The following is a 10760-nucleotide window of genomic DNA, read 5'->3' as shown; positions in this document are numbered from 1 at the left end:
GTCATTGTACTCAATTCATGTGAACATTGTACTCAATTTATGGGTACACTGTACTCAATACATATGTACATTGTAATCAATTCATGCGTATATTGTACTCAATACATGCTTCTGTTGTACTCAAATCAACGTATAAATTGTTCTCGATTGTTTAACTTATATACTCAATTAGACATTTTACGTACCTCGAAATTGACAACACATCAACTCTGGCGAATATTTTATTTTGACTTGATCGATGGAAACAATATTGTACTCAATAAAATGTTAAATTGTCCTGGATTATGTAACTTATATACTCAATTGGACATTTTATGTCCTTTGAAATTGACAAAATACAAGAACTTCATCGGATAATGACTTGGTGATCCTAGGCATGAATAGATTAACTACTCTACGATGTGCTGGATTGACAAGTCATTGTACTCAATTCATGTGTACATTGTTCTCAATTCCTTAACGTATATACTCAATCGGACAATTTATGTACCTTGAAATTGACACACTACAATTTCGGCGAAAATATATCTTTTTCTCTAGCTCAAAATATACTCGATTATTTAACATTTGTACTCCAATTTACACATAATATACATAATAAAGTAAATTTTGTATTCAAATCTCTGTTAATATTAATGTATGACTAAATATTACATTAATTAACTAAAGTTTGAATAGTAAACAACTTCTAATTTGGACATATATTTTGTATTTTCGATATAATATTAGTACAGTTTTCTTGTGCACAAAATATACCTAATTATTTAATATTTGTACTCATATTTACACATAATATACCAAATTAAGCAATTTTTGTACTCAAATATCTGTTCAAAATTGATATGTACCATTTGAAACACCCCTTAAACCAAACAATAAAAAATGAACAAATGAAACACCAAACCTTCCAGAAACAAATAACAATAAATAAAAATACATATTGAAGTGCTTAACACCTAACACAAACAAAACAATAAATTCTCCAACTTAAAATATTAACATAAACAACAACCTAAAGCCCAAGTTATTTTTCCAGAGAACATATAAGAATACAAGACATCAACAAGCACTAAAACAACATGACAGTAAGGCAAACCAACTCTTTCCCAACATTTTCAAAAACAAAACAATCACATAATGCGTAAACCACCAATGCTTCTCGAACGCGTACGACTTCTCACTGGTATCAACATGCTTGATTCCCCTTCCAGCACTCTCTTTTTCCTGTTAAAGTTTCGAAAAATATTTCTGGTGTCAATCATAAACAAAAATACTGAATATTGAAATATACTAACAGTAAGATAGTTAGTAATAATAAAAACATTGAAACACAATTTTCATGAAACAATAACAGCTAGTTTATAGCTTCTTTGCAGCTACGTCTGTTATGTCCTCCCTTATGACAACGACTACACTTTGACACACGTGATTCGATTTGCGATGGTATCCTCTTGGTTTTCCTACGACCAGGCTGACTCCTCACATCAGGAGCATTGATTACACTTCCATCATCAAGATAAGACTCATTAATGTCAAACGTTGGGATGTGATTAATAATTCCTCTGTATGTTTGGCGGGACATTTCAATTTTGAAATACTTGTCGCAAAAATCATAAAGCGACATCGACTTCGACTCAATAGCGGCGCAAGCATGCTTGCAAGGAAGCTTGTTGATTCGCCAAAATCTACATGAACAGGTCATGTCTATCAAGTCAATAGCAAATGATTTTTCACCATCGACTACTTCAAACCTCCAATTACAAGACCGGTGCACTCTCAACTTCCGGGATTCCACATATACACTACCAATAGCTTTCTCCTTTTTTGGACTTAATTCTTTAACCATCATAGCTGTTGATTCACGTCGTTGGTGCATCATGTTCATGATCTGCACTCGTATATGGTCCACCATACCCACGATAGGGAGATAACGAGCTGCTTTAACCATTCCAACATTCAGCGATGTTATTATTTATAACACCCCATCTATTGCCAAGAAACAATGCATTTGCCCAACTCTGTGGTTCATAATTTACAATAAAATCCCTAGCAAGTGGCATGGACTCCATGATATTTTTTATATGTTGTTCATGCTCCTGCAAAGATGGAGCATAAGCAGCTTTTTTGAATACCGAAGACCAATGCTTTTTGTTATGTTTTGGATAGCTTCGCAACACTTAAAATGGTTACAAAAAATTCAGATTAAATACATCTATTTATATACACAAAAAAAAAAAAAATCGGTCTAGATAAAAAAAATAATTGATTATGTACCACTTTCACAAAATTATCAACTAAATGTCTCAAGCAGTACACATGGTGACTGCCCGTAAATAGTAGCTTAACTGCCTTGATAATCCTAGGATGTCTGTCAGAGAAAAAAGTGTACTCATTGAATGGAATGCTTTGATACGAAAGCAGAACACTTCTCAGATGATAACAAAACCATTCCCAATTAATATCATTCTCCGCGTCCACTACAGAATAAGCAATTGTGAAAAGATCATCATTGACATCCTTCGACACAGCAAGTAGGATACAACCTTTAAACTTATTCTTTATATGAGTCCCGTTCAGAAAAATCAACGGTCTACAACCAGTAACAAAACCAACTACACATGCCTGCAAACAAATGAACAGTTGTTTAAATTTGTTAGTTTCGATATCAATCTCACACTCAGCAACACTTCCAGGATTCGTTTCTTTAACATCTCGATAATACCATCTTAGTCTATCATAGCATCCCTTATCTGTGCCATGAATATCATGCATCGCTAACTCCTTGCCCTTCCACACATTGCGATAGTTTAACTCTAAACCATAATCTCTTTGTAAGTCTTTTTGAATTGTACAAGGACGATAAGAGGGCTCTCCTATAAGTTTGCCTTTCACCACATTAGCTATCCATGTTGCATCTGCTCTAGGATGTCCTCTACTACGTAGATTATTCTCACCACATGTATGCTCTAAATTGCATTTTCGGATCGCAAATATATTGTTTGCTTTGTATTTAGAAGTATAAATTCTCCATCCACAACTAGTCTCAGTACAAGTAACAGTGACTTTTTTGCTATCATTCTTTCTATACAAAAATGAACGTCTTGTAGCAACAAAATAATTTTTAACACATCTTCTAAAGTCAGCAGCATCTTTGAATGTTTTACCTACACCACGAATGCAATTAATCCAAGCATCTAGTGTATTGCTCAAAGAGGCTTGATCAGCTTCGTTACCACTATTTCTCTGTCTGTCTTCCTTATCAACCCTTACCAATATGATATAAACTTGTTATGTGCAAGATACAAAAATAACTTAACATAAAAAAATGGAAAATATGGAATGTAAATAATATTAGTATTGTCAAATAATTCATATCATGGCAACAAAACATATTTATATTATCATAACATAGAACAAATTATATAACCACAATAATCTCAACTAGTGCACAATTTCATGCTTGATAAATTAAAATATAAAAAAATATCAAAACTAAACAGGGACATAAATATAATATATTTTACCTCCGAATATTTTGGTTGCGGACATATTCGTTTTTACTCTCTGCCCTCAATTCAATCATGCTGAGCTTCATACACATATGAAGATGAATCATATTTAGGACATCACCATCGTCGTTCAAAGTCACGTGCATCTTGTGTTGGGGGGCTACGTATTGCAGAATCATAGCTTCAGGAGTAATCTCAGCACATTTTTTTCCAAGCCTCTCAAAAATGTCCATACTACAACTGCTGAAAATTGAAATCACAAACAACTGTTTCTTACATTTACAGCTACCCAAAAACGACAGGTTGCAAGACCCACTTTCATATACCATTTTGCACCTAATACAAAAAACATACAAAAGTAATTGATATGCACATTTCAAGACTTTAAAGAATTTTCAGAAAATTTTTAAACAAAATTAACAACTTTCTCATTCAAGAACTAAAACATAAAAATTGAGGATAAAATTGCATTAATCGAGAAATCTAAAAATAATTTCTGCATTCATCTTTACATTGCTTTGTATTCAAATAAAGCAGCCGTATGATTAAGGCCACAAGATACTTGTATTGCTTTTACGTTATTCTAAAAATCAATCATAATACAAAACCCTAAATTTTCAAAATTCAATCAGTGGAATTCAAAAAAGTAATGAATTTAAAAAAATAAAAACACACAATAACAATCAAATCAAAAAACATAAGAGAATCATTAAATTGAAACAAATAAACACAAACTCATTCGCCCTAAAAGCTGGAATTTCACGAAAAAATGAGAAAGTTTGAGGAAACAAACTCACCTTCACTTTATTTTCCCTTCGATGAATTTTTTCTGCACGACGTCTTCAAGATTTTGAGCTTCAAGTAAATGATGTTTCACACAGACCCACCATGGGATTTCTTCTCACGAAGCCAATGGAGGGATGGGGTAATAGTATTAAAATCCCAAATACAGATGGATTCAACAAAATAAATAAGGATAAAAATGGGTTTTAATTAAGAATGAGGTCAATTAAATAATTTGATGTTTACAAGGGAGTTAAAACATATGAAATGATTTTGTCAGATTTTTTCAGGGTATGAGAATATATTTGTTTCACACTAGGGACCGAACACAAACTTTGAAATTGTATTAATGATTTTAATACAATTACCCCAAAAAGAAAACCCCTTGTGCTCTAGTATTACTTGATATTTTTTTAAAAAAATCCTAGAGCTTCCTAGTAAATTGGGCGCCGTCGAATAATTTGTATGCATATTCTGATAATGTACAGCAATCTCTTGCCTTTACAGCAACAAGTATCTACCTTCGAGGTTGGTTGAATGGGTATACCTGTATTTATCATTTTGAGCAACATAGAAAATTTTATCAAATTTTCTGTTGTCTAAAAATTATACCCAGTCAGGTCTAGTTATTCTTGTTCAAAAGATAGGTGTTGGCCAGTAGCGAGGTCAAGAATCTTATTTGGATTTTGGTTGGGGGACCAAAAATCTTAAAGTTCCACGAAAGTGTATTGTATATGAAAACCTTTCTGGTATATAAGCAATTATTTTTTGGTGGGAGATTGGGTCAACCTCTTCTGCTGGTTGTGCTCTCGTCTGCTTCCTGGAAAATACTCAATATCTAGGAATTGAGGACTTTCCATTTTCTTTATCATAGCAAGTCTATAAGAACAAATCATTCTTTAATTTTGTACATGGCTTTTCTGGATGATTCGCTATCTTTTTCTCCGTTTGCATTGAAAATCGAAACCATTCTGGTTTTTTACGCATTGGTGTGTTTTTCAGGGTCTTGAAACGGGGAGGAAAATTTCTTTGCCTTGAATTGAGCCATGTAGATCTTCCAATTTTTAAAGAGTTGTAAGTATTTCGATCATGGAGCTTACAGAAGGAGTCGCTTTTCGCTCACCATTTATAAAAGACTAAAATTTGTGTGAGACGGTCTCACGGGTCATATTTTGTGAGACAGATCTCTTATTTGGGTCATTCATGAAAAATATTATTTTTTATGCTAAGAGTGTTATTTTTTATTGTGAATATCGGTAGGGTTGACACTATCACAAATAAAGATTTGTGAACCGTCTCACAAGAGACCTACTGTATACAAAATGTATCTTGTATCGGTTTCAAGGGGCAATAACTTTTTCCAGGTCACTCCTAGTATTTCTTTCGTTTTGACATATAAAAAGTAAAGTAGAGATGGATTCCTTTGCCTAATTAAGGGAAAATTGCAATGTTAGTTTTGGTCCTTTTAACTTTAAATTGTAACGTTTCGTTTCATTCAATAACATGTATTTTTTTTTTGTTTTGTTCGAAATAACTAAATCCATCGAATATTATTTTTTTAGCATTGATGTTCTATTAAATGATGTGTGCTTCAGTATATTAATATTATATTATTGAATAAAAGCTCACAGAAATTAATCATTGATATAACACTATTTAATTGAATATATTATATTAAAACATAAGAGTAATATTGCTCTAGATATACTACCTTAACTATTTATACGGTATTACACATGCAATTTAAAATATATACATATATATATTTTAAATTATAATTATTAAGATTACAAATATCAAGATTTTTTTGATGCTATGCGGAAGTAATATAGGTGTTCAATTACGGTTTGATTCGATTTTAGATAAAATTCGAATCATGTCATATCATATCGCCTTTACAAAATTTCAAATCAAACCAAACTATGAAATTTGTGGGGACCCGGACGCTAATCAATTCTTAATCGTCATCAGGATCAATTTACCAATCAAGTAATTAGGGTCATAAATTTTTTTTCCCTTTTTAATGCGGAATGTAGTGAAATCAAACTAATATACAACTCAGTATAAAATAAAGTACAAGTCCTGTACCGTCTACAAATCAGTAAAACTAAGGTTCAACATCTAAATATCAAGTGTCAAAACTCTATATACATCAAAGTCCGAAGTCTCCACTCTATCACGATCTCTCCTCATCTCCTGGACCCTGATCCTGTCCCACCTGTTGTCATGTACACATACAAACAAGACAACAGTCGGATAATTCCGGTGAGAATATAATCCCAGTATAAATCAACGAAACATGCAATTATATGATAAACATAGAAGCATGGATAGATAACAGCAATATATATCAAAAGCTGAAACATAACCAATATCAAACTGTCGACAATACTCGTGACTCCACGACTCAGACTAGACTCAATCCTAGTCTAGGGATCCCGGTTTCCAGATGTGGTATTCCTATATCGACCAACAGTAATAGAAAAGACTCCAGTTCTATCCACGTCGATATAACCAAACATCCAGTGTCCTGACCTAACCGTCATGGACTGTGGCTCTATCGCCAATATTCTATCTTGTGACATCGTGCAATGTGCCCGTGGCGATCCCGCCACTATCAGGCACATCTGTCCCAAGATTTCTACACCATCTAGTGACATCGTGCAATGTGCCCTGTGGCGATCCCACCACAATCAGGCACTTCTGTCACAAGATTACTCGTCTAATACCTGCTATCTATAATTCAAGAGAACAAGTATATCAATCAAATCAATGCAATAAAATAAAGTATGTGCTTTAGAGAAACTCAAGTCTAAACCGACTCAAGTCGATCTCCCAATACTACATTGAATTATACCTTCCGTTTGTAGTCTCGGTCTGAAGCAATATCAGTTCTAAACTCAAGACTGTCTATGTAAATCTGAAACGATATATTGAGAATCATAATATCAATGTTCTATTCTCAATTCAACACTGAATCTGATTAATCTGGATTCAATTCAAATCACGGTATAACGGAACAATTTCAGTATCACCGTCACTATCATATCAACAGACCTCAATTACAAATCATAACTCATATCCGATATAGTCTGTAACTCATTCATAATCTAAATCTGTCCGATTTCAAATCAATATAATTAGAAAATCATAACAATTCCATAATCAGTCTGTTTCTCAATCTGACTTCGATTCTATGATGTCTAACATGTCAAGAACATCATATATGAATCATATTCAATTCTGACAATGACATAATTTCAAAGCATGTCAAAACGTAGCAAAACTTACGTCAAGTTGTAGCCTACGTTGATAAGATTGCAGTACTGAAGTCAGATTACAATTCGGACGGACGGATTGAAGTATAAAGGCGTAAGGATTTTTCACTCTTTCACAGATACCTTTTCTCGATTCCTTCTGCTGGTTTTTGAAGAATATAGCAAGATATACGTATATATATATCAAGTTGCTCGGTTAATGATACGTGTCTATTTTTCATGAATTTCGGTCGGCGCTCGGGCGGTGCTAAACTACCGCTCGGGCGCGGCATTCTCTGTCCGAGCTCCTTCAGATTACACATTGGCGCTCGGGCGGTCACAAACTACTGCCCGGGCGCCACATCTTCTGCCCGAAGCATGCTCCCGTTGCACATTGGCGCTCGGGCGGTTATTTTCTACCGCTCGGGCGCCAATAATTCTGTCTCAAAATTGCACCCTTCATATGTTTTGGCCAATCTGGTCTCCTAATAGCCCGTCTATAATTATATTAATTCATAATCAAGAATCTCATATTAACATGATATAAAATCTCGGACATTACAAAATTTTTATAAACAAACCAGACCATTAATTTCAGTTTGACTATGTTTGGTCCGATTCGAATGACATTCTGTTTTGTGTTTTACAATGAACTTGTGTATGCGATGTTATAATTTGAAAAAAGTGGCATTTGACACTTCAGAAAAGTTGAGTGGATATTTTATTTTATCGTTGATTATAATGATTATAATATATAGGTTATAAAATTTATTGCTTACAAAAAACCTTAAATTTAGGGTTGTAAATATGTTTATTTAACTAAAATTTACAATAAATAAATTCTTAGTGTAACTAGATTATTATAAACTCAGAAATAATATAATACAAACTAAAAATCAAATAAAATATTTATATATTCAAGAAAAATAAAAAATAAATTTAGAAAATTTATTACATGATTTTAAAATTAAGAGTATGTCTCTTGTGAGACGGTTTCACGAATCTTTATATGTGAGATGGGTCAACCCTATCGATATTCATAATAAAAATTATACTCTTAGGCATAGTTTGGTATATGGGATAAGGGAGGGATTGATAAATAATCCTCCTTATCCCATGTTTGGTACCTTTTTAAAAAACCCATGATAATATCATGTGCCCTTGATAAATAATTTTTTAGAAGGATAAAATGTCTCTTCTATTAGGTGTGATAATTTTAATTTAATGATAAAATACACTACAAATGACTTAATTGCCCTTAATTTATAAATGATTTTTATAAATCTATGCTAGTAGGTAGAAATTAAATTCAAATAAATATTTTTATTTATTTATATTATATAATATGATAGTTATATAAATAAATTCGAGATAATTATATAAATAATTTTTATAAATATCAATAAAATTATTAGTATCACTCGATTAACCTTAAAAATTGATATTTGACTTGACTCACAAAATCAAGGGCTCAATTATCATATTATATAATATATAAAATTAGGTAAAAATAAATAAATCATGCAAGCACTATCGGTGCATGAACAGATAAAAAATATGAACTCAAGCAACAACTTTGAAATTATAAAATTTATTATGATAAGGTTAATTTTGTCATTATAATCTAATATATAAATTTAATCACTCTTATTAAAATCATACCAAACGTTAAATATAATATCCTACATCTTATTTATCCTTAACTTATCATTATATTATATATCACATGTTTATCATATCATGTGTACCAAACTATACCTTAGCATAAAATTTAATATTTTTTCATGGATGACCCAAACAAGATATCCCTCTCACAAAATACGACCCGTGAAAACGTCTCACACAAGTTTTTGCCTTAAATTAATGTCATCGATGCTTAAAACGTTTTAGTTTATTTTTATAAAAGTTTGAACCGAACCAATTTTTATGGTTTGATTAATTTTAAAACTGATTCAAACCGTAATTTCTTGAAAACTGATCCACACGATTGGTTTGGGTTAATTTCTGAATACATCTGACGAGTACCACCCCGCTTCTATCATATACCTATATTATTATAGTATAATCCAATAATTTCCTAAAACATGAAAACGATCAAGCTCTAATTTGTTCATATCTCTAATATATATATTTATCCTGAGAAACAAAAAATTATTACTATCTTAGTTTTTACTTTACTCACTAAAAACTGACTTCACTTCTCCTAATAAGTTTATTGGTTTCTTCAATCAACTTTTTCACCTCTCCAAAATTATCATCTTATTTATATTATATTATATTATTGTAACAACTCTTACTTTCAACATTGGGTTTTCGAACATTTAACGATAAAATACGTAACAATATTGGAAAATATTATCAACCATCAGAGTAGATTTTTTTTTAAGACTGTCTCAAGGATTTATTTTTTTGATATAGATCAATCCGACATGTTTTAAATAAAAATCAATATTTTTAATATAAAATGTAACACTATTTAATCGAATCAGAATAAATATTCATAAAATCGATCTCACGATAGTTTTTGTTCAATAATTAATTATGAAGTTGTCTATAAATTTATGTATCACCAAGCTCGTATTAGACGTACCAGTCGCGTACTGCTTTATTGTTATCTATGAAGTCAAACCTTGAATTTAATATTTTAGAATTCCTTGTACCATTTGCGTGCTCCTTTTGAATTATACAAATTTATAACAAATTTAATTACTTTAGAAAAACATAAATTTAATTTTATTATTAAAAGCTCCTCTTAAAATTCAAATTTTTAAATATTCAAAGTTAGCAACTAAAATTAGCAATAAGCACTCTATTGTTCAGTACTACTATAAACATATGATATTTTTGTAACCATTTTTTTGTGTGTGGCTATTTTGATATTGAATTTCATTTTGGGTTGCGTATTTTCTATTTTTTCATAATTTAATTCTTTTTCAATCTAAAATGTTAGCTTGTTACCATACACGGTAGCACCACATTAACGACTCCTTTGTGTGAGTAGGTCTATTGTGAGACGGTCTCACGAATATTCATCTGTGAGATGAGTCAACCCTACCAATATTCACAATAAAAAGTAATATTCTTAGCATAAAAAGTAATATTTTTTCATGGATAACCCAAATAAGAGATTTGTCTCACAAAATACGACCCGTGAGACCGTCTTACACAAGTTTTTGCTTATTTATGTCACATCAGCATCGCATCGGAATAA

General features: G+C 31.6%; 1 long non-coding RNA gene across 1 annotated transcript; it reads right to left on the bottom strand.

Annotated features, from left to right (window-relative positions):
• Positions 1 to 986: 986 nt before the first annotated feature.
• LOC142537338 (uncharacterized) lies at positions 987 to 4466 on the bottom strand. The gene is made up of 3 exons (XR_012818524.1): positions 4307 to 4466; positions 3525 to 3727; positions 987 to 1224 (listed from the first exon to the last, which is right to left on the bottom strand). It is a non-coding gene; the product is annotated as an uncharacterized LOC142537338 (long non-coding RNA).
• Between the last annotated feature and the right edge of the window lie 6294 nt (positions 4467 to 10760).

Source organism: Primulina tabacum, chromosome 2 (assembly GCF_025594145.1).
Source record: "Primulina tabacum isolate GXHZ01 chromosome 2, ASM2559414v2, whole genome shotgun sequence".
Classification (NCBI taxonomy): Eukaryota; Viridiplantae; Streptophyta; class Magnoliopsida; order Lamiales; family Gesneriaceae; genus Primulina; species Primulina tabacum.
The sequence above is the reverse complement of the archived record's forward strand: the minus strand, read 5'-3'. Positions and strand labels throughout refer to the sequence as shown.